Genomic DNA, 25,429 nt, shown 5'->3' with positions numbered 1-25,429 from the left:
TTTTCTCCTCCTCCAAGCTCCTGGCAACCCCATTCTACTTCCTGTCTCTATGAATTTGATTACTCCAGGTACCTCATTTAAGTGCAATCATACAATATCAGATGTTCTTTTGTGACTAGCTAATTTCTCTCAGCATAATGTCTATAAGGTTCATCCAGGTTATAGCATGTGTCAGAATTTCCTTCCTTTTTAAAGATGAATGATATTCAATTGTGTGTATATACCACAACAAAATGTTTATACATTCATCTGTTGATGGGCACTTGGGTTACTTCCACATCTTGGCTACTGTGAATAATGCTGCTATGCACATGAGAATACAAATAACTAATTAAGTGCCGTTTTTAATTCTTTTGAGTTTATACTCAGAAGTGGAATCACTGGGGCATATGGCAATTCTATGCTTATTTTTTTTGAAGAACCACCATACTGTTTCCACAGATGTTGTACTGTTTTACATTCCCACTAGCAATGCACAAGCGTTCCAGTTTCTTCACATTTGCCAACATTTGTAATTTCCTGGTTTGTTTTTGGCATTTTATTATTTCCACAAGTTTTTGGGGAACAGGTGGTATTTAGTTAAATAAGTACATTATTTAGTGGTGATGTGTGAGATTTTGGTGCACCCATCAACCAAGCAGCATACACTGAACGCAATTTGTAGTTTTTGGCATTTAAAAAAAATTAATGGCCATCTTTATAAGTGTGAAGTGCTATCTCATTGTGGTTTTATGTTTAGTTGACTTTGATAAATGTATCCTTGAAATTCAATAAGGAAAAAAATCTGTCTTTTGAATATATGGTGTTGGATATTTATTAAGAAAAAAAGAAAATCAAGCCTTGCCTCAAATCATACACAATATAAGTAAAATTTTAGGTTGGGTGCGGTGGTTCACACCTGTCATCCCAGCGCTTTGGGAGGCCAAGGTGGGTGGATTGCTTGAGCTCAGGAGTTTGAGACCAGCATGGGCAACATGGCAAAACCTCATCTCTCTCTCTCTATGTATATGTAATTAGTTGGGCGTGGTGGCCTACACCTGTAGTCCTAGCTACTCAGGAAAATTGTTCAGGCCTAGGAGGTCAAGGCTGCAGTGAGCTGAGATCAAACCACTGCACTATAGCCTGGGCAACAGAATAAGACCTTGTCTCAAAAAAACAAAGCAAAACAAAACAAAAAAACAGCAAAAGCACAAATAAAAGAAAAACTTAACATAGTGGACTTTATCAAAATTAAAACTTTTGTTATAAAAGACACTGTTCAGAAACTTAAGTTGTAAATAAAATACTAGGAGAAAATATCTATGGTACATATATCTCACAAAGCTCTTGTATCCAAATATATAATGAATTTTTAAAACCTCAACAGTAAGACAAACAACCTAATTTTAGAAAGGGTAGGTTATTTGAACAGATGCTTCACAATAGAAGATATACTAATGCTCAATGAGTATATTAAGAAATGTTCAACATCTTTAGTCATTAGGAAAATGCAAATTTAAACTACAATAAAATGCCACTAGACACACATTACAATGGCTAAAATTTACTATTATTATTATTATTTTAGACAAAGTATTTCTCTGTAGTGCAGGCTGGAGTGCAATAGTGCAATTATGGCTCACTGCAGCCTCCACCTCCTTGGACCAAGCAATCTTCCTACCTAACTTCCTGAGTAGCTAGGGCTACAGTCATGTGCCACCATACCCAGCTATTATTTTTTATTTTTAGTAGAGCTGAGATCTTACTATGTTTCCCTGGCTGGTCTTGAACTCCTGGACTCAAGAGATCTTCCTGCCTCACCCTCCAAAACTGCTGAGATTACAAGTGTGAGGCACAGCACCTGGCCCAAAATTTAAATGTTGATAATATCAAATGTTGACAAGAATGTGGAGTAAGTGAAACGTTACACATTGCTGGCAGGAGTGTAAAATGGTATAGCCATTTTGAAAAACTGTTTGGCAGTTTCTTAACTGTTAGGTAGTTAAACATAAATTTATTCTGGGACCCAGCAATATTAAGCAAAACAATGTACATCTCTACAAAAAAACTGTACATAAATATACATACTACATTACTCATAATAGCCCAAAACTGAAACAACTCAAATGCCCATCAGTAGGTAGATGAATAAAGAAATAAATATGAGAGAGAGATCCCAGATGGCCAAATGGGAACAGCTCTGGAGTGCAGTTCCCAGTGAGAACACAGAGGGTGAGTGATCATCGCATTTCCAACCGAGTTTTTACTCCCCACAGACCAGGAGATTCCTGGGCATAAAAGTGCCACAAGTCTCCAGCACGGCTGTTTCAGCCGGCACAGCAGTTCTCCACACAAAAACTCACACAAATCTGGGTGGCCTTTTCAACTGGTGCCTGGAACACCTGAGAGACAGAGTCGCCCATTCAACTGAGAAAAAGGGTGCCGAAACAGGGAGCCAGGTGATCTGTGGGTGGGTTTCACCCCCACATAGATCAGCAATCTGAAAAGCTCTGGATTGAGAGTTTCACAGCAAGCACAGTCCAGCTCTGTGAAGGGAAGGGCATCTGCCATTACCGAGGCAGTCCACTACTACCAAGGCAGTCTGCCATTACAGAGACAGTCCGCCATTACTGAGGCAGACCGCCATTACTGAGGCAGTTCTAACTATACCTCTATAAACAAAACCACAAAGAAGTTCACACAGCAGCTGGGCAGAGCCCATGGCAGCTCAGCAAGACCTCTGCAGGCAGACTGTGACTAGGCTACCTCCTCGCTGGGCAGGGCATCTCTGAAAAAAGGCAGCAGCACATCAGGAACTTACAAATGAAGCCCCTCCTTCCCCAGACAGAGCACTGGGGGAAAAAAGGCGGTTATGAGTTCTGCTGCAGCAGACTTAAACTTACCTGCCCAGGAGCTCTGAATGGAACAATGGAGCTCACAGCTCAGCACTTGAGCTCCTATAAGGGTCAGACTGTATCCTCAAGCAGCTCCCCAACCCCCGTATATCCAAAAAGATGCCTCATAAAAGAGAGCTCAGGCTGACATCTGTTGGGTATCCTTCTGGGACAAAGATAACAGAAGAAACTGGCAGCAACCCTTACTGTTCTGCAGCCACCACAGGTCATTCCCCAGCAAGCAGGGTCTGGAGTGGACCTCCAGCAGTCCTACAGCAGAGGGGCATGACTATTAGAAGGAAAACTAAAAAACAGAAAGAAATGACTTCATCATCAACAAAAGGATGTCCACTCAGAGACCCCATCTGAAAGTCACCAACTACAAAGACAACAGATAGATAAATCCACAAAGATGGGAAGAATCCAACACAAAAAGGATGAAAACACTCAAAACCAGAAGGCCTCTCCTCCTTCAAAGGATCACAATTCCTCACCAGCAAGGGAACAAGGCTGGATGGAGAAGGAGTCTGATGAATTGACAGAAACAGGCTGCAGAAGGTGGGTAATAACAAACTTCTCTGAGCTAAAAGAACATGTTCTAACCCAATGCAAAGAAACTAAAAACCTTGAAAAAAGGTTTGACAAAACACTGACAAGAATAAACAGATTAGAGGAGAATATAAATGACTTGATGGAGCTAAAAAAGACAACACGAGAACTTCGCAAAGCATACACAAGTTTCAATAGCCGAATCAACCAAGCAGAAGAAAGCATATCAGAGATTGAAGTTCAACTCAATGAAATAAAATGAGAAGACAAGATTAGAAAAAAAAAGAGTGAAAACAAATGAACAAAGCCTCCAAGAAATTAGGATTATGTGAAAAGACCTAAGCTACATTTGATAGGTGTACCTCAATGTGACGGAAAGAATGAATCCAAGCTGGAAAACACTCTTCAGGATATTATCCAGGAGAACTTCCCCAACCTAACAAGGCAGGCCAACATTTAAGTCCAGGAAATATGGAGAACACCAAAAAGATATTCTTCAAGAAGAGCAACCCCAAGGCACATAATCATCAGATTCACCAGGGTTGAAATGAAGAAAAAAAATGCTAAGGGCAGCCAGAGAGAAAGGTCAGGTTACCTACAAAGGGAAGCCCAACAGACTCACAGTGGATCTCTCAGCAGAAACCCTACAAGCCAGAAGAGAGTGGGGGCCAATATTCAACATCCTTAAAGAAAAGAACTTTCAAACCAGAATTTCATATACAGCCAAACTAAGCTTCATAAGCAAAGCAGAAATAAAATCCTTTATGAACAAGTAATTGCTCAGAGATTTCATTACCAACAGGCCTGCCTTACAAGAGCTCCTGAAAGAAGCACTAAACATGGAAAGGAAAAACCAGTATCAGCCACTCCAAAAACATACCAAATGGTAAAGAGCATCGACACGATGAAGAAATTGTGTCAACTAATGGGCAAAACAACCAGCTAGCATCAAAATGGTAGGATCAAATTCACATATAACAATATCAACCTTAAATGTAAATGGGCTAAATGACCCAATCAAAAGACACAGACTGGCAAATTGGATAAAAAGTCAAAACGCATAGTATGCTGTATCCAGGAAACCCATCTCACGTGCAAGGATACACATAGGCTCAAAATAAAGGGATGGAGGAAGATTTACCAAGCAAATGGAGAGAGAGAGGAAAAAAAAACAGGAGTTACAATCCTAGTCTCTGATAAAATGGACTTTAAACCAACAAAGATCAAAAGAGACAAAGAAGGGCATTACATAATGGTAAAAGAATCAATGCAACAAGAAGAGCTAACGATCCTAAATATGTATGCACCCAATACAGGAGCACCCAGATACATGAAGCAACTTCTTAATGACCTAAAAAGAGACTTAGACTCCCACACAATAATAGTGGGAGACTTAAACATTCCACTGTCAATATTAGATCAAGGAGACAGAAAATTAACAAGGATATCCAGGACGTGAACTCAGATCTGGACAAAGCAAACCTAACAGGCATGTACAGAACTCTCCACCCTAAATCCACAGTATATACATTCTTCTCAGCACCACATCACACCTACTCTAAAATTGACCACATAATTAGAAGTAAATCACTCCTCAGCAAATGCAAAAGAAGGGAAATCATAACAGTCTCTCAGACCACAGTGCAATCAAATTATAACTCAGGAACAAGAAACTAACTCAGAACCATACAACTTCATGGAAACTGAACAACTGGCTCTTGAATGTTGACTGGATAAACAATGAAATGAAGGCAGAAATAAAGATGTTCTTCAAAACCAATGAGAATGAAGACACAACATGCCAGAATATCTGGGACACATTTAAAGCAGTGTCTAGAGGAAAATTTATAGCAATAAATGCCCACATGAGAAGCAAGGAAAGATCCAAAATAGATACCATATCATCAAAATTGAAGCAGCTAGAGGAGCAAGATCAAAAAAACTCAAAACCTAGCAGAAGAGAAGAAATAACTAAGATCAGAGCAGAACTGAAGAAAATAGAGATACAAAAAACCCTTCAAAAAATCAATAAATCCAGGAGCTGGTTTTTTGAAAAGATCAACAAAATAACCACTAGCCAGATCAATAAAAAAGAAAAGAGAGAAGAGTCAAATAGACGCAATAAGAAACAATAAAGGGGATATTACCACAGATTCCACAGAAATACAAACTACTATCAGAGATTACTACAAACAACTCTATGTACATAAATCAGTAAACCTGGAAGAAATGGATAAATTCCTGGACACTTGCACCCTCCTAAGCCTATACCAGGAAGCAGTTGAAACCCTGAATAGACCAACAGCAAGGGCTAAAGTTGAGGCAGCAATTAATAGCCTACCAACCAAAAAAAAGCCCAGGTCCAGATGGGGTCACAGCTAAATTCTACCAGACATACAAAGGGGAGCTGGTACTACTCCTTCTGAAACTATTCCAAACAATCCAAAAAGAGGGAATCCTTCCCAAATCATTTTATGAGACCAACATCATCCTGATACCAAAACCTGGCAGAGACTCAACAAAAAAAGAAAACTTCAGGCCAATATCCATAATGAACATGGATGCAAAAATTTTCAATAAAATACTGGCAAACCAATTGTAACAGCACATCAAAAAGCTTAACCATCACGATCAACTAGGCTTCATCCTGGAGATGCAAGGCTGGTTCAACATACACAATCTATAAATGTAATTCACCACATAAACAGAACCAAAGATAAAAAACCACATGATTATCTCAATAGATGCAGAGAAGGTCTTTGACAAAACTCAATAGCCCTTTATGCTAAAAACTCTCAATAAATTATATGGACAGAATGTATCTCAAAATAATAAAAGCTATTTACAAGAAAACAAACCCATTCAAAAGTCGGCAAAGGACATGAACAGACTTTTCAAAAGAAGACATATATGAGGCCAACAAACATATGAAAAAAAGCTCATCATCATTAGTTATTAGAGAAATGCAAATCAAAAGTACATTGAGATACCATCTCACACCAGTTAGAATGGCAATCATTAAAAAACCTAGAGACAACAGATGCTGGAGAGGATGTGGAGAAATAGGAACATATATACCATGGAATACTATGCAGCCATAAAAAACGATGAATTTGTGTCCTTTGGAGGGACATGGATGAAACTGGAAATCATCATTCTCAGCAAACTGACACAAGAACACAAAATCAAATATCACATGTTCTCACTCATAGGCGGGTGTTGAACAATGAGAACACATGGATACAGGGAGGGGAGCACTACACACTGGGGTCTGTTGGGGGGAAATAGGGGAGGGACAGCGGGGGGTCGGGGGAGAGAGATAGCATGGGAAGAAATGCCACATATTGGTGAAGGGGAGGAAGGCAGCAAATCACACTGCCACGTATGCACCTATGCAACAATCTTGCATATTCTTCACATGTACCCCAAAACCTAAAATGCAATAAAAAAAAAAAAGAATGGCAATCATTAAAAAATCTAGAGACAACAGATGCTGGAAAGGATGTGGAGAAATAGGAACACTCTTACACTGTGGGTGGGAGTGTAAATTAGTTCAACCATTGTGGAAGACAGTGTGGCAATTTCTCAAGGACCCAGAAATGGAAATTCCATTTGACCCAGCAATCGCATTACTGGGTATATATCCAAAGGATTATACATCATTCTATTATAAAGACACATGCACATGTATGTTCACTGCAACACTGTTTACAATAGCAAAGACCTGGAACCAACTCAAATGCCCATCGATGATAGACTGGACAGGGAAAACGTGGCACATATATACCATGGAATACTATGCAGCCATAAAAATATGATGAGTTCGTGTCCTTTGTAGGGACATGGATGAATCTGGAAACCATCATTCTCAGCAAACTGACACGAGAACAGAAAATCGAACACCGCATGTTCTCACTCATAGGCCACTGTTGAACAATGAGAACACGTGGACACAGAGAGTGGAGCATCACACACTGGGGTCTGTTGGAGGGGACTAGGGGAGGGACAGTGGAGGGTAGGGAGTTGGGGAGGGATAACATGGGGAGAAATGCCAGATATAGGTGACAGGGATGGAGGCAGCAGACAACATTGCCATGTATGTACCTATGCAACAATCCTGCATGTTCTGCACATGTACCCCAGAACCTAAAGTGCAATAAAATATATTTTTAAGAAAAAGAAAAATACATGCAGAATAGTCCTTTCTTATCCTCAGGGGATGCATTCAAGATCCCCAGTGGATGCCTGAAACTTCGAATATTACCAAACCCTGTATATACTGTTTCTTCTTACACTTATGTACCAATGATAAAGTTTAATTTGTAAATTAGAAACAGTAAAAGATTAACAAAATAACCAATAAGAAAATATAATGTTTACAGCAACACGCTGTAATAAAATTATGTAAATGTAGTCTCTCTTTCAAAAATCTTAATTTTTTGGCAGGCAACTGAAACTACAGAAAGCAAAACCATGAATAAGGAGGAGACCACTGTAATAGAATACTACTCAGCAATAAAAAGGAATGAACTAATGTTGAACAAATTGAATGACTACTAAGGTACTCCAGACTGTTCATGTATTTTTGTCTGTTCAATAGCCTATTGAAAATGAGCCAGGCATAGTGGTGTACACCTGTAAGTAGCAGCTACTAGGGAGGCTGAGTCAGAAGCATTGCTTGACAGGAGTTCAAGGCCGTAGTCTATACTGATCACATCTGTAAATAGCCACTGCACTCCAGCCTGGGTGACACAGTGAGACCCTGCCTCAAAAAAAAAACAAACACAAACAAAAAACAAAAATAACAAAAAAGGAAAAGTAACACACTTGACAATGACAATTACCTCCTATATAGGCTATATAAACAAATAGACCAGCGATTCCAGGGAAAGATATCTTGAAAGATAATTTGCACTACTATTATAATACCGAGGCGAGTGGATTACGGTACAGTCCCAGGTTTAAACAAACTAGAGAGATTTCAACATCTCTTCTTCTGAGTCTTTGGAAAAATGGATTTTTTATTTCTAGGGCTGTCAATTCACCAAAATGAAGTAGGGAATCCTAAATGAACAATACGCAAGACACAAAATCAAGATATCTTCTGAATGAACTGTATTTAAAATAACATTTTCTAACTGAGTACCCTACCAAAAATTTTAAAGTAAATCAGAAGTAACTAATTAAAAGTTTACAAAATATGTACAGAATGTAGTTGCCTTAAACATAGAGAGGTCTGCTGATTTCTGACATAATCGTGCAATATGTGATTGTTTTCCTCTTAATATCATATTTGAAATAAAAAATATGCTGAAGATATTTTATTAAAAGGCCAAGCTCTTTGCTATGTGACATCCTATGGCTTAGGAATTTTAATTCTTACTTTTGTTCACATATTTCTTTTTGAGCATCAAATGCAGTATTAATGATCTGAAAAAGTACACATACTAATTAGGCTTTTGCCAATATTGTTTAGTATTATTTATTTCTACCTTAGAAGAGTAAGAGGAAAAGTGAAATCCTCATTGATTTACCCAGATTTAATATAATATCTTCCACGTATATCAAGAATGTACAATATTATAATTTTCTAAGTACCATAGAATTTTAACTTTTTACCAGCAAAAATCTTTTTATGTGTCTTCTCTTCAGATGACATATTTGTTATGTGCACTCCATAGAACATATGGCAAAATGGTACTTCTTAATCAAAATGGATGAATACCCTCTTATTTAAAAAAACCTATATACTTCAATATGCTTTACACCCAAACTAGAATCTTATTACATTTGGCTGCCTTTTTCTTATAAAAAGACCTGCTGTATTTTAAAAATTTGCTTTGATAGAGAATAGAAAAAGAGCTCTGTTATTTAAAAAAAAAAAAGGCTTTTTAAAGGTAGTATTGAAAATAAATAATTGGGTTTTGTTCATTAGAGGCTAAATCTATTTTGTGGTTTGAAAGAACTAAGAACACATTGCTTCCCTCAGATTCTTAGCAAAGAAATGTTTTTGTCAATTAATATTCTTTGCTAAGAACACTTTTTCCAGTGCTGCTTTTCAAATGGAATAATATTATAAATAGGCCTATCCAAAGGACAACTCTTGGGCTTTTTTTTAAGATCGTAAGTCTTAGAGCATAATAATTATGGCATGCCAGTTCAGAAGCATCATAGAAAACAAAAAATCATGTTTCAAACAGGAAATTTACTGGGAGACAAAGCTGCCATGGGTAGCCATTCCTTCAAATTAAATGAAAGGAACATCACGCACAAATTATACCAGTCTTCCTCTTCTCATCAGGCTTTTAACCAACATTTACATCCCAGGATGATAGCAGGAAAAGAGCAGGAAGCAAGGAATAGAGCATCATTGCAAAAGGCCCAGAACTATAAGAACGCAATATTCCACTCACCCGGTGTTATTCCCCTGCTTCAGCTTTATCCTCTCTTCCAACCTGCGCTGAAGTCACTACCACTTTATGAGAGTCGATAGCAATTACTATGTGCCAGGCACTATCCTAAGAGTGTTAGCTCTTTTGGCTTATTTAATACTCACAACAATGTTTGAGTAACACTGTTCTTCCCATTTTGCAGATGGAGAAACTGAGGTTCGAAATCATCCAGCTACTGAGTGCAGAGACCAGATGCAAACCCAGGCAGGCTGGCTCCAAAGCCCACACCCCAAACCCCATTCTACCCTCTCTCGGTAAAGGAAGATGGCTACAGGTAGTGGCTCCTCACCAGGCATAGAAGTAGATCAGTCAGAGGTTATTGTTGTTTCGTTTTGTTTTAGTAAACGGCTGTTCCCTTGTTAAGGTGGGGGTAAGGTTCTAGAGTCAGGGACAGGAAGGCAAGATATAAGTAGGAGTAAAGGGAAAGGCATACCTTGAACAAAGAGAAAGAGTTACCCAGGCACAGTGGCTTGCACCTGTAAATCTCAGCACTTTGGGAGTCCAGGGTGGTAGTATCTCTGGAGGCCAGAATTTTGATACCAGCCTGGGCAATATAGTGAGACCTCATCTCTACAAATAACAATAATTATAATAAAAATGGCCAAGTGTAGTGGCCTGTGTCTGCAGTCCCAACTACTCAGGAGGCTAAGGTGTGGGATCACTTGAGCCTGGGGGACCAAGGCTGCAGTCAGCCATGATGGCACTACTGCACTCCAGCCTGGGGTGACAGAGCAAGTCTGGAAAGAAAGAAGGAAAGAGAGAGAGAGAGGAAGGAAAGAAGAAAGGAAGGAAGGGAGGGATGGAGGGAGGGAGGAAGAGAAAGAAAGCAAGAAAAAAGAAGTGAAGGCAAGAGAAAAGTCTATTCAAACATAGCTTCTGGAAAAATTGAAAACAAGGGTGTTAAAGTAGACTTAAGGGCTATAGCAATGTGATAAACATTTTTGGGAAATTTCTTTCAAAAGAAAAAAACATCAAAATATAGACTGAAATCATGTAGTATTTCATTTTATACACAAATTGACCTAGGCCCAGGAGATATTTCAGGCTAACTGAGTCATTTTACAGATCAGTAAACACAGGGCCATAGAGACTGAATGCCTTGCCCAAGACTTGAGGAAGCCAGCAGGAAAGGCAAGGCTGGAACCCAGCCACACATCCTGATGTTGAGCTCAGTGCTCTTCCACCAACTATATAAAACACAATCTGTCAGCTTTAAAACACAGAAGCCATAGTCAATAGGTTGCAACTCAATTTTAAGAACATAAAAAATAATTATAGTGTACCCATATTGAAGATTAAATACAAAATACCTCAGGCTTTCACCTTCTCAATAGCCAAATAATATTGTAGAGTAGCAGTTAGATAAAGTAGTCATTTTCAAATGTGAGAGGGCGAATTCTTGGCATAACTGCAAAATTTTTCTTCCAATATTTTAGCCATATAACATTTTCCAAATATGCATTATTTTAGACTTGGAAAATTTAGTCACATGCATACACACAAACACACACACACACACATATATATATATATATATATATATACAGCAAACATGGTGAAATGACTGGATCTTATTAATTTCTTCTTCTCTATAAGGGAAATCGAAAGGTAGAATAGAAAGGGATTTAAGCTGAGAGTTATTAGGCTAGTATTAATGCTGAATTATAATCTCAGATTCCTCTGGCCCTAAAATTCTATAATTTTAGAAAGCACATAATTGAAAAAACATTGGATTAAAATATTAAAGTATTTGACTAATGAGATTATGACAAACCACCTAAGATAAGCCTATGAGAAAGTTATTTCTAGTGGCTTTGAAGAAGAGAGAAGAGGCTGGGTGCTGTGGCTCATGCCTGTAATCCCAGCACTTTGGGAGGCTGAAGTGGGAGGACTGCTTGAGCCCAGGAGTACAAGATCAGCCTGAGCAACATAGAGAGACCTCATCTTTATAAAAAATAAACAAAATTGGCCAGGCATGGTGCCACATGCCTGTGGTTGGAGCCACTCAGGAGAGCTGAGGCAGGATGACCACTTGAGCTGGGGAGGATTAGACTGCAGTAAGCTGAGATCTCACCACTGCACTCCAGCCTGGGTAACAGAGCGAGACCCTGTCTTGAAAAAAAAAAAAAGTTGATAAAATGCTAGTGATTATGTTATCTATGGGATTACCAATTATGTTAGTTAATAAAGCAATTTTTACTTAATCTTAACAAATAGAAAGAAGGGGGAGAAAAACAGCAAGTTAACGTAAAGTAGAAATAAGAAGTTATTTCCTGATATAAACTCTTAGATACCAAAGCCCTCTGTGTTTATGCACACCAGCATAGGAACATTCACATACTTATATAAAAAGTTCAGAAGTTTGTATAGTTCATACTTCTTTTTCTTATACAGAAAATGTTTTATTCTTTCAAGAAGTTTACAATCTAGAAGGATAATTAAATTAGAAATTTTTATATGAAGTGATAGAAATTTCTATTAGCTTACTTTTCTAACTATCAATCACTGGCAGGATATAATTAGTTTTTAGAGTACAGTATCATGAAACAATAATTTATTTACATATATATTTTTTATTGCACTTTAGGTTCTGGGGTACATGTGAACATGCAGGATTGTTGCATAGGTACATACATGGCAATGTGGTTTGCTGCCTCCATCCCCATTACCTATATCTGGCATTTCTCCCCATGTTATACCTCCCCAACTCCCTACCCTCCACTGTCCCTCCCCTAGTCCCCCTCAACAGACCTCAGTGTGTGATGCTCCTCTCCCTGTGTCCACATGTTCTCATTGTTCAACATCCACCTATGAGTGAGAACATGCGGTGTTTGATTTTCCATTCTTGTGTCAGTTTGCTGAGAATGATGGTTTCCAGTTTCATCCATGTCCCTCCAAAGGACACAAACTCATCGTTTTTTATGGCTGCATAGTATTCCATGGTGCATATGTGCCACGTTTTCCTTGTCCAGTCTATCATTGATGGGCATTTGGGTTGGTTCCAGGTCTTTGCTATTGTAAACAGTGTTGCAATGAACATACGTGTGCATGTGTCTTTATAATAGAATGATTTATAATCCTTTGGATATATATACCCAGTAATGGGATTGCTGGGTCAAATGGAATTTCTATTTCTAGGTCCTTGAGGAATCGCCACACTGTCTTCCACAATGGTTGAACTAATTTATACTCCCACCAACAGTGTAGAAGTGTTCCTATTTCTCCACATCTTCTCCAGTATCTGTTGTCTCTAGATTTTTTAATGATCACCATTCTAACTGGCGTGAGATGGTATCTCAATGTAGTTTTGATTTGCATTTCTCTGATGACTGGTGATGATGAGCATTTTTTCATGTTTGTTGGCCTCATATATGTCTTCTTTTGAAAAGTGTCTGTTCATATCCTTTGCCCACTTTTGAATGGCTTTGTTTGTTTTTTTCTTGTAAATCTGTTTTAGTTCTTTGTAAATTCTGGATATGAGTCCTTTGCCAGATGGGTAGATTGCAAAAATTTTTCCCCATTCTGTTGGTTGCTGTTTCACTCTAATGATTGCTTCTTTTGCTGTATAGAAGCTCTAGAGTTTAATTAGATCCCATTTGTCTATTTTGGTTTTTGTTGCCAATCTTTTTCGTGTTTTAGGCGTGAAGTCCTTGCCTCGACTGCTGGCAACGGCCAGGTATGGGCCCGACGCTCCAGTGCCATCCATTTTCAGGGCTAGTTAACACTTTTTTTAAGTTTAAAGGTTAACAATGTTTGTGAGAAAAGGAGAAGTACATTAAACCTCATTTTCACACATGTGGGAAAGAAACAATGGAAAAGTAAATGACTTTTTCAAGGCCAAACAGTAAACCATTAAATGCATAGATTTTAAAATCAAGTTTTCAATTGACCATAAAAATGAATTAATTCTGTGTGAGCAGATATTTTTCTTTTATAAAATTCTCTACTTCATAGAAATTTCCTTGTCTTTCTTCCTATTGCATTTTCGTTGTTTATGTCCTATTTTTATATCATTTAGAAGTGTCCAAAGAAGGCTATTCCTCTCAATACCACTGGAGATTTCATTGATCTTTCTCAGTTTGAATCACAATAATGATCACTGTGTCTGATAATCAGTGTCTCTGAGATTCAAATTTATTGGAGGTAAAGGATTTAAGTGATATTTAAGACAAAGAAAAAAGCAAAACAACAACAGTAAAACATATTCTTCCAAAGACTTACTTCTAGTAATTGGGGTAGACAGAAGAGAAAAACTAAAACAACAACAAAATACACAAAAATGGCAAGGAAAGAATGAATATTTTATCTAAAGATACTCTACTAAAACTTTGAGGTCTCACTCACACATCTCTTTTACTAACATTTTTGAGGATATATTTCCAAATTTACTTATTTTAAATTATTTAAGTGTAATCTTGTTCTAAATTATGTATATTATAAAATACAAATATAGAAATATCCATAAGTACAAGGAAAAAGATATATAGTATGGACTCATGTAGTATAGACAATTTCTTTTGTTTTGTTTTTACATGATCTTGCTCTGTTGCCCAGGCTGGACAATTTGAATAAATGTTAGTGAAAATCATGTGATGGACTATGCTTCACTACCTTGAAAATCTTGGTTTAATACTTGGTCATAGAAGAATTCAAACTCTAAGGACAGTTCATCCCCATACTTGGCTTTAATGAATAGAGTTGTTAAACTAGATACTGGAAAAAATGTGGAAGAAGTACAAAATAGGCTTTATATAATCAATTATGATGCTCAAATTCCAATTTAAGGGATGCCATTGTGGCTTACAATTGTAATCCCAACATTTGGGAGGCCAAAATGGAAGGATCACCTGAGGCCAGGGGTTTAAGACCACCCTGGGCAACATAGTGAGAACCCATCTCTACAAAAAATTAAAATATAAAAATTAGCCAGGCATGGTGACACATGCCAGTAGTCCTAGCTACTTGAGAGGTTGAGGCAGGAGGATTGCTTGAGCCCAAGAGTTTGAGTCTGCAGTAAACTATGGTCACACAATAGCACTCCAGCTCTGACAGGGCAACACCTTGTCTCAAAAAAATCAATCAATCAATTCCATCCACTAATTATGCAAAGATTATAATTTAGTCTTTTTCTCTAGTAAATTTCTGGCTTCTCTGAGGTCAACCAGTTTTCCTCACAAAGTTTTGTTTTAATGTTTAATAGCTGGGTTCTAATCCACTGAAATGCCATTAGAAATATTTTTAATCATGTTAGAAAATGTTTTCAAATTTATTAAGTGTTCATATATGGGAGTTTTAAGATGTGTTTATGTCATTATTTTTAAAGTTTTCTTTTATTTATAATAGCTTTATTGGGGTCTAATTTACATTCTATAAAAATATAACCATTAGAACTGTATTATTTTTAATAAATGCATCATTGTGGAACCATCACCACTTTCCACTTTTAGGACATTAACATCACCAGAAAATATTCAGTCATAACCACATGTATTAAATCCTCCCATCCCAGTCTAAGGTAATCGCTGATTTGTCTTCCATCTCTGTACTTTTTTCTCTTTCTGGGAGTTTCATATAAATGGTATCATGCAACATGAGGCCTCTTGTCTAGCTTTTTTTCTCTTAGCATAAGATTTTGGAGGTTTCTCCATGTGTCAGTAGTTCATTATTTTTAGAGCTAAATAGTATTCAATTATGCCATGTTTTGTTTTGCCAATCATTGGCTGATAAATATTTAGATTATTTCCAATGTTTTGCTATATTAACAATATTGCTATCATTCATGTAAAAGTCTGTGTGGATATATATATTTATTTCTATTGAAGTGGGATTGCTGGGTCATATGGTATAAGTTTATATTTATACATAAAACTTTTCTTTTTTAAAGAGACTAGGCCTCTCTACATTCTAGACTGGCATGCAGTGGCTATTCACAGCTGTAATCCCACTACTGATCAGCACAGAAGTTTTGACCTGCTCTGTTTCCAACCTGAGTTGCTTCATCTCTCCTGAGGCAACCTGGTGGTCCCTTCTTCCCAGGAGGTCACCATATTGATGCATAACATTGCAGATACCTGATCAGCATAGTGCACTATAGCCCAGAACTCCTGAACTCCAGGGTTCCTCCCTACTCAGCCTCCTGAGTAGCTGGGTTTACATGTATCCAATACTGTGCCTGGCTATGTTTTCAAGAAGTTGCTAAATGACTCCAACAAGTGTGTATACCATTACGCATTTAGCAATTTATGAGAGTTGCCTTTTTTCACATCTTTGTCATTACTAAGTATTGTCAATTTTTGGCTTATACCCATTTAATGGTAATGTGGTGGTATCATATTCTGGTTGTAATTTGCACTTCCCTAATGACTAATAATGTTGAACATCTTTTCATGTGCTTATTAATCATTTGTATACCTTTTCAGTGAAATGTCTGTTAAAACATTTTATTTGTTTTTAATTGAATCGCTTATCTTCTTAGTTTTTATATTTAGAAGTCCTTTACATATTCTAGATACAAGTCCTTTATCAGATATTTGACCTAGGAATTTTACTCCAGGCTGTAATTTGTCTTTTCACTTTCTTACTGGTATCTTTTTGAGGGCAAAACTTTTCGTTTTTATAAAATGCAATTTATCAATTTCTTCTTTGATGGATCACAATTTTGGTGTTGTATCTAACAAACCTTTCCAAAAGCAAGGTCACAGAGATTTTCTACTGTTTTCAGATATAATTTTAGCTCTTACATGTAGGTCTGTGATATAAATTTTTTTCTGTATGGTGTGAGGTAAGAAATTAAGTTCAGTATTTTACATATGAATATGCAATTATTCCAGTAGTAATTCTTTAAAAAAATCCCTTTCACTATTGATCTGCCTAGGCATCTTTGCTGAAAACCAACTGATTGTAAACATATTTTCTGTACCCACTATATCATTGATCTAAGTGTCTATCATTATGCCAATATTACATTCTATTATTGTAGCTTTATAAGTTTTGAAATTAATATTGTAATAATTATCTTTTTTTACAAGATTGTTTTTGATATGTCTTCCATTTTATTTATTTTTATATATATTTTTTTTTATTCATTTTTGAGATGCGGTCTCATTCTGTTACCCAGGCTGGAGTTCAGTGGTATGATCACAGCTCACTGCAGCCTTGACTTACTGGGCTCCAGCCATTCTCCCACCTCAGCCTCCTGAGGAGCTGGGACCACAGGTGTGAGCCACCACGTCTGGCTAATTTTTGTATTTTTGGTAGAGATGCGTTTTTGCCATGTTGCCCAGACTGGTCTTCAACTCCTGAGCTCAAGCAATCCACCCACTTCGGCCTCCCAAAGTGCAGGGATTACAGGCATGAGCCACTGCACCTGGCCTGTATTTCCATTTTAAAAGGGACTTCTCAATTCCTATTAAAATGTTTCCTAAGCTATTAAAGAGATGACATTTAATCTATAGATCAGAGGTCTTATACTTGTTTTCTAAAATTTATTCTTAAATATTTTTTTTCTCATGTTAACTGTTTTTCTAAAATTCATTTTCAGATTCCTAGTTCCTAGCATATAAAAATATAACTGCTTTCTATATATTGATCTTGTATTTTATGACCTTGTTAAATTCATTTATTAGGTTCTAGTAGGATTTTTTATTTATAAGATCCACTAATCTGTAAATAAAGATAGCTTTAATTTTTCCTTTCCCATCGATATGCCTTTGATTTATTTTTCTTTCCTATACTAGCTAGAACCTCCAGTAAAACATGGAATAGAAAAGATGATACTGGACATCCTTATTATTCTCCTATCCAAGTACTAATGAGCTCCGTCCCTCCTTGGTTTCTTTTTCCTTCTTTCTTTCTTTTTTTTTTTTTTTGAGATGGAGTTTTGCTGTATCACCTAGGCTGGAGTTCAGTGGCACGATCTTGGCTCACGGCAGCCCCACTTCCTGGGTTCAAGCAGTTTTCCCTGTGTCAGCCTCCCAAGTAGCTGGGACTACAGACACCCACCACCACGCCCAACTTATATTTGTATTTTTAGTAGAGATGGCGTTTTGTCATCTTGGCCAGGCTGGTCTTGAACACCTGACCTCAGGTGATCTGCCCGCCCCAGCCTCCCAAAGTGCTGGGATTATAGGTGTGAGCCACCACGCCTGACCCTTCCTTACTTTCTGAGATCAGACATCAGGTATGTTCAAGGTGGTATGGCCATATACTTTATTCTCAGAAGGAAAGCATAGAGTCTTTCACCATAAATATGTTGTTATCTGTTAGAATTCAAAGATGCACTTTATCACACTGACAAAGTTACCTTCTATTGCTAATATGTTGAGCATTTTACCATGAATTGGTATTGGATCTTGTCAATTGCTTTTTATCTGGCACATATTGTCATCTTCATTTATTTTTTTATTTTAAAAATTTACTAAACTACAGAAACATGTGGCAGTTCCTGACAAGATGATGTATTAGCAGGTACCATTGTCTTGCTCTTCTGATCCAACCCCAGAGATGCACAGAAAACAATAACAACAACAACAAAACTGTGGCCCAGGGATGTAAAGGGCCAGGCATCATGGTTGAAGGATAGAGTGGGGGCAGATATGTTGTGAATGATTAATTTTTTTTTCCCCTATTGCTCTAATAAGCTTCTTTCTACCTCTATGAAGCAGACAAAGAGCTCTGAAGTTAAGGAAACAATGAGGTCATATTTTCTGAGGATTTATTCCAGGAGAACTTCAGACTTAGCATTTTACAACAGCCCTCTAGTGTGGTGGTCATTTGATGTTCCAGTGTTAGCACTGAGTAAAGAGCTACTTTCCAACTGGAGATGATGGTTGACTTGCCAGGTGCCCTGCATCTGTCTGATAACCTTCTTTTACTTAAGCTTTGCACAAAGCTGCTGGCTGTATGGGTTCTGTCAGCAATTAGCACACTTGCAACATAGGTCCACTTATGGTTAAGTGTCACCTTCATTTTGCAGAACAGTTTTGCTAGACATAGAATTCCTGATTGACAGGTTTTTTCTTTTAACACTTTGACTATGTCCTTTTACTAGCTTCTAGTTTCTTTTGTTTTTAATGAGAGGTCAGCTGTTGATTTTACTGTGATTCCCTTGTATAAATGAGTTATTTTCTTGCTGCCTCAAAATTTTCTTGTCTTTGCCTTTCAGCAGGCTAAGACGTATCTAGTTGTGGATCTATTTTTAGATCCACATAAGATCCATATAAGAATATGTTTATTCCACTTGGGGTTTGCTGAGTTTCTTTGGCATGTGAATTAAGTTTTTTTTTTTTTTTTTTTTGATACGGAGTCTCACTCTGTTGCCTGGTTGGAGTGCAGTGGCACGATCTTGGCTCACTGCAACCTCTGCCTCCCGGGTTCAAGTGATTCTCCTGACTCAGCCTCTGGAGTAGCTAGGACTACAGGCGTGCGCCACCATGCCCGGCGAATTTTTGTATTTTTAGTAGAGACAGGGTTTCACCATGTTGGCCAGGATGGTCTTAATTTCTTGACCTTGTGATCCGCCTGCCTTGGCCTCCCAAAATGTTGGGATTACAGGCATGAGCCACCATCCCAGGCTGGATTAAGATTTTAAACAGATTCAAGAAGTTTTAGAACATTGCTTTTTAAAATATTTTTTCTATACCCTTCTATCCCTCCTTTCCTTCTGGAGCTCCCAGAATAAATTGATATACTTTGATTCTGTCCCACAAGTTTCAGCAACTTTGTTCATTTTTCTTCAATCTTTCTTCTATTCTTTAAGTTGGATAGTTTCTATTAGTCGGTCTTTAAGTTCACTGATTTTTTTTGTTCTGCCATCACAAATTTGCTATGGAACCCATATAGATGATTTTTAAATTGTTATATTTTTCAACTCTAAAAAGTTTCATTTGATTCTTTTTCATTGTTTCTATTTCGCTAGTCCTTATTTGTTGAGTCACTTTTTAAGTTTTAAAACATGCATACACTAGCTGTTTTGAATTAGTTGTCTACCAAATCCAACAAGTGGGGCCACTTAGAGTATCTAATGGTTGATTATTTTCCTGAATTTCAGTCACATTTTTCTGTTTTTATGCATGTCTCATAATTTTTTGTTGAGAATTCAGTATTTTAAATAAAAGATTGTAGCAATTTTGGATGACATCTGATTTTTCTCCTGAGGAATTTTTAAATTGCTGGAACTTAAACATCAGAATCTGGTTCTCCTGCATTGTACAACCACTGATGTCTCTGATAAATTATTTTCATTTTCTAGCCTGATTCCTAAAATGTATAATAGAAATACAGGTTCCAAAATTTTCTTCCCATACCAATGATGTTGCAAAATCATTCTATCTTGAAAAAGCAATTATATCACTAATTTTCTCAAAGTTCTTCTCATATCTCCAACTTTAAAGGATGAAAACTGATAATTGAGGAATATAGGGCTTTGACGTGGAAGAATCAGGGGTAGAGACACTGCACTAAAAAAAATTCTTTCACCCAACTCAGGTTGGCAATAATTTGATATTAGATAGGTAATTCATTTTATATTACTTGCTTATTAAAAAAAACTTAGTCTGTTACTCTTCATAGTCCAACAAGTCATAGTATCTGTTTTCTTTTATTGTAAAATATTTGCATAATTTGTAAATGAAGCCTTGGATAGCAAGCAACAGGGACTCGCTAAAGGCAAACAAGGAAAACAATGGAGTAGGGATGATCACAGGAAACAAAAATCTCACAAAACAGTAAGAAAATAAGTTTATTTAAGTATGACCTTATGAGAAGAATAGCGTACGGAAGGAAAAACACTTTTCCTCTATTTTCCTAGGTTCAGTGTCTGAGAATTAAACTGATAAAAGACAGACTGACAAGAGAAAAAAAAACATTTAATTACATATGTACAAAAAAGGCTTCACAAAGAAATGTAACTTAAGGAGGCAATTAGAATTTTGGACATATACCATCTTAACAGAGGTGATTAAATGCAGAGAAGAGGCTACACAAAGGAAAAGGGGTATGGGGCTTCTTGTGGAGAATATGGGTAGTGGGGGAAGCTATGGAAAGGTACTAGGAAATGTATGATAAATAAGAGTTGTTTAGTGAGGTCTGTTATGTGCATAAGTGTCCTCTCCAGTAATTAGAGTTATTTCCAAGTAGATCCTTTCCTGGTACTAGAGAAGGAGACAGCTTTACAAATGGAAATTCATGGCCTACTTTTAGACAGAAAAGCAGGAGGGAAAAATAGTTTTTCTCATATCTCCTATTTCTCAATTGCTTTCAGCTCAAAATAATCCTAATGCCAAAATGGCACATTTTGGGGTAGGCATATTGTGGTCCCTTCAACAGGAACCCAGAAAACATCAGGACTAAGATAGCTGCTCTCTCTGGTTCACTTTTTCTCTCAATTTCAAATTCCCAGGAAAAGAATCTGATTGGCATCATTACCAAGCAGTTAGGGGTCAATGGTCAGGCAATGGATTGACTACATGAGTCAGGTCTCCACAGGGGCTGATGCCATGCCAGATGCATTGTTAGGAGGTGTGGAGGGCTGCCTCCTTCAAGGGCTGTGGATATAGGTACTAGGAATCATGTCTATTACACATACCAGATATTTGATGCCATTCTGATTTTATAGTTATTAAAATCCCATGACCCCATTGTTTTCCAAGAGGTAGAACCACCTAGAAGTTTCATATACCAAAAAAAGTAACCCTTTTTAAATTGTTTAGCAAAGCTGAGTTTCAAAACCTCTATTCAGCTCTATTACACTTTATCTGATTTTTCTACATTGAACAGCTAATACCATCTTTTCCTAATTCTCTCCCAACAGCCTGATTTCAATTTTTTATTGTTCAAAGTCAAGTTTCTCCAAGAACTAAGCAAAGGGTTAATAAATATTGGCAGGTGCTTCAGTAGTTTAAGGCAGTAAGGGACACAGTCATGACCATGATGTGGATCCTATCCTCTAGGGGAAAAGGCTCACACAAAAATAACCACACCATGGGATATGGAGTGTGAAGGGTCACAACAATATAGTAAGGCAGAACTCACCCTCTCAAGAAGGAGAAGGGCTAGGAAACTTTCCAAAACTTTGAAAATTTTTAGGTAATTATTAGGTAATTACTAGGCTGAGCCAGGGGAGAATTTGTATAATATATTAAGAGAATGGTGCTGGGGTGGGGCTCAACCAATCCTGAAACCACCAGAGCCAATAGAGCGGAACTATTACTAAGCTCTAGTAACCCTCCTCAGGCCCCGCTTATTCTACTACTCTCTTTCCCTCCTTTGCCACCTACCTGTTTTAACATTCCTCTTTAAAAATAAAACCTCAGAACTATCAGTATTGGTATACTTTTTGAAGGTTTTATCTTCACCTCCCGAGTCCTCCATAGACACCCAGGTACAAGAAGAGACTCAGTGTTCCTGCTTCCTTCTATTCCTTGCTGCCTCTGCTATGCTTCTTAGGGAATTTATCACTAATCTTTATGGGATAATATGAAAATAACAAACATTGGAAGGTTATAGTTTTCATAATCTTAAAAGTTTCAGGTTGACTTCTTTCTGAGCTGGTAATTGAAAGTTGTTTGGATTTCTGCTGTTTACTTTTGTTCTTCAGGATGGAATCATCAAACCTCTTAATATTCTAACCTTGCCCTGGGCCCGAGTGTCAGCTGGAGCACAGGCCCTCTTCCTACCCCTACTTTCTAGCACTTTTCCCAAGGTGACCAGGCTAGCAGTTTAAATCATCCTCTTCTCTAGCCAGTGATTTGCATTTCTGTGGATCCTCAGGCTAAGTGACAATGGTTTCACTCCTTCACTAGAAATCTGGAATTGAGCCATCACAACTTGGAAGCAAAGGACATTTTTGTAGGAGAGAACTTAACTGGCAAAATAAGCTAGGATTTTGAGGAGAAAGAGCAAAATCTTCAAGATCATTTCAGTTGTATTCAAGAGCCAAAACATTGGTGAAAAAGTAGAAACCTCAAGAAATTCCCTTCAGACAGTTTATTGGTGAAAAGAAAGGCCAGAAGATGGAGATGGTGGTAGGGTAGAAGGAAGGTGGTTTTACCAAAGGCCAGATATTTGGAAGGCTTAGGAAAAATCTTTGGAGGTGAGGGTATAACACATCGTCTAAGAGAGAAATTATAATCACTAGAGCAAAATCCTGGTAGAGAGAAGATGGTTCACGTTTAGGAGCATAAGTGGAGTATGAGCTTTGAAGAGAAATGTGGACACCCCTTCTCACCCAGTACTGAAAGAGGTGAAGATGTGTGAAAACTGAGACTGAGGTTTAGGAAAGTTAAGTTGATGAACCTCATGGTGGATCCTTTATTAGAGTATGAGGCAAGATCATTTGCAGAAGTGGAGGAGAACCACATAAAGCAGGGGCTTGAGGAGATCAGACATAGGACAGGTTTGGAAGTGGCCCGGATAATGTTCCTGGATATGTGTTCTGGATAATCATCCTCCTGATGAGGAAAGGAATTGAGAATCAGTGAACACCAGTCAAGTTTGAAGAGCATGAACTTTAAGTGGAATGAAGTGATCCTTTAACCTTATCTAGCAATGCTTAGTAGTGCAGGAGCAAGTTGAAAAGAAAGCTTTGAACTAAATACAAAAATAAAGAAAATAATTAATGTTGAGTGGCAACTTATTTCAGAGGACATCATTCATGGTGGATTTTTAGTAACAATTTAATTATGACAAACACGAAATCTACAATATCAAAATAGTCGTCCGAGAAAAACACACACACAAAAGACTATTGGAGTAACAACACAATGAGCTTTCCCCCCCCTTCTTTCTATGCTAGCCTAAGGCAGGAAAAAAGGAAAGACTCATTTTTCTTTCCATTAGACACATCTTCCATTCATTCGATGTGACTGAAATTTTTAAAAAAGCAAAATCATTGATATCTTATTAAACATATGTCTTATATAACAATTTGCATTTTACTTTTTCTGTTCTATAAACAAACGCTCACATTAAAAAGCCAGAAGAAGTCAAAAACAGCCTATTTCCATGATGGCCAGGCATGACATAGCACTTTCTGGCCTCTGCTGATCCCTTCCCAATTCTGAAAATATTTAGGGGGAACAGTCACATGTTCACCTGTTTTGTTCCAAAGTTCAACCCTGTGTAGGATTGTCAACTAAGTTCAAATTTTACCACAAATGTGGAGAGATTGTTTTTTTCCTATCAAGGCACCATATTAACATTTCTTAGGTTACATCTTTATAATCTTCAATTACAGTAAGATAAAAACCAGTAGCAAAGCATATCACCCAACTTAAAATTCAGAACAGTACTTAGACATATGCAACTTGCACACGCATTAATCTGTTTCTCTCAACAAAATATTTATAATTTCCAAAATCCTATCAGCTTTTTCACACAACATGGTCCCTCCAATTTGAGGCGCAGTAATATAAACAGTTTCCTTACTAAAGAGATTAGTCGAAAAATAGTAAAATGACCAAAAGAAGGAACATAAGAATATCAGTGGCTATAGGCTAGAGCAATATCGTGTTTTAAAGCCTAATATGTTCATGAAATTTCACTTTAAGAAGGTGGTATCTAAATATGAAATTTATTGACAAAAAATTAGTATTGACAAACTAGCACAAAATGATTTCAAATGAAAGTAGAAGACATTACTAAAGCTCAAGATTTTTGTGTGTACTGATTTTCATGCCTCAGGTTATTTCTATATCAAATTTAAAGAGAATTGGAAAATAGAAAACAAAATCCATCAACTGTAATCCATCTCCCTTACTCTTTTGTGAAATCATCAGAAGGCATGAAGGATTGTTTCTGTTTCCTGTATCTTTATCAAGCCTGTAACCTCTCAAGTGAAAGAACATGCACCTGTCAAGCTCGTAGTGCAGGATGTACACACAGATGTGTTTAATAAATATCTGCCCACGGGGAGATTAGAGGTTTGCTTTGAGAATCAGGGAACAGGCTATCTTATGTGTTGATGCTTTGGCATCTATCATACAATCCGTCACCGTGTTCCCTTACCAAAATATCATCAAAGGAAATCCTCTTTGAGTCTTCTTTGAGAAGGGTTATGAGTTTGAAGACCCAAAACGTTGAGGCAAGACAGGAAAGGGGGAGTGGTTGCGGAGAACAAGTCCAAGTAGGATTCAAGTGGCTCAGTGACGTCAGGAGGAAGCAGCGATGGAAGGGATGGGGTGCAAACTCACCTGGAGAAGCAGAAGCTGCACACACGTCAAAGGTCAGAGCCTAGCCTCAGGGGCTCCCCAAACGCAGGAAAAGTGAAACGCCCACTCCTGGCTCTCACTGTCAGGGATACGTCTAAGGGCTCAGCTGTTCCTACCTTTGATGCCAGGGACAAACCCTACCAGGCACAGTTGGGGCTGGCAGGAAGGCAAAGCGAAACCTGCCCCAGATTTCAGAGCCAGCTCTGGGGAATCTCCCTGTCCTTCTCTCCGCCACCCCCTCCAGCGCCTGCGACTTGAGACACCCTCAGCCTCACACCCACCTTCTCCAGGCCCTCTCGCGCTGAACAGCATCGGTCTCTATGGCGACCTGAAACCGCAGCTCCTATTG

The 25,429-nt window shown here is 37.7% G+C and overlaps 1 protein-coding gene across 7 annotated transcripts in view; it reads right to left on the bottom strand.

Annotated features, from left to right (window-relative positions):
* CCDC148 (coiled-coil domain containing 148) overlaps window positions 1-25,402 on the bottom strand; it is a 459,375-nt gene extending 433,973 nt beyond the window's left edge. For 6 of the 7 annotated variants that reach the window (XR_010344597.1, XM_064382740.1, XM_064382739.1 and 3 more), the window contains exon 1: window positions 25,063-25,359. The gene's annotated coding sequence lies outside the window, so the exon portion shown is untranslated. Of the gene's footprint in view, window positions 1-25,062 lie in introns of all 7 variants that reach the window. The other variant, XM_012454890.3, reaches the window with a different exon arrangement.
* Between the last annotated feature and the right edge of the window lie 27 nt (window positions 25,403-25,429).

The sequence above is a fragment of the Aotus nancymaae genome, unplaced genomic scaffold (assembly GCF_030222135.1).
Source record: "Aotus nancymaae isolate 86718 unplaced genomic scaffold, 86718_ANA_hifiasm-v0.15.2.pri h1tg000029l, whole genome shotgun sequence".
NCBI lineage: Eukaryota > Metazoa > Chordata > Mammalia > Primates > Aotidae > Aotus > Aotus nancymaae.
The sequence above is the reverse complement of the archived record's forward strand: the minus strand, read 5'-3'. Positions and strand labels throughout refer to the sequence as shown.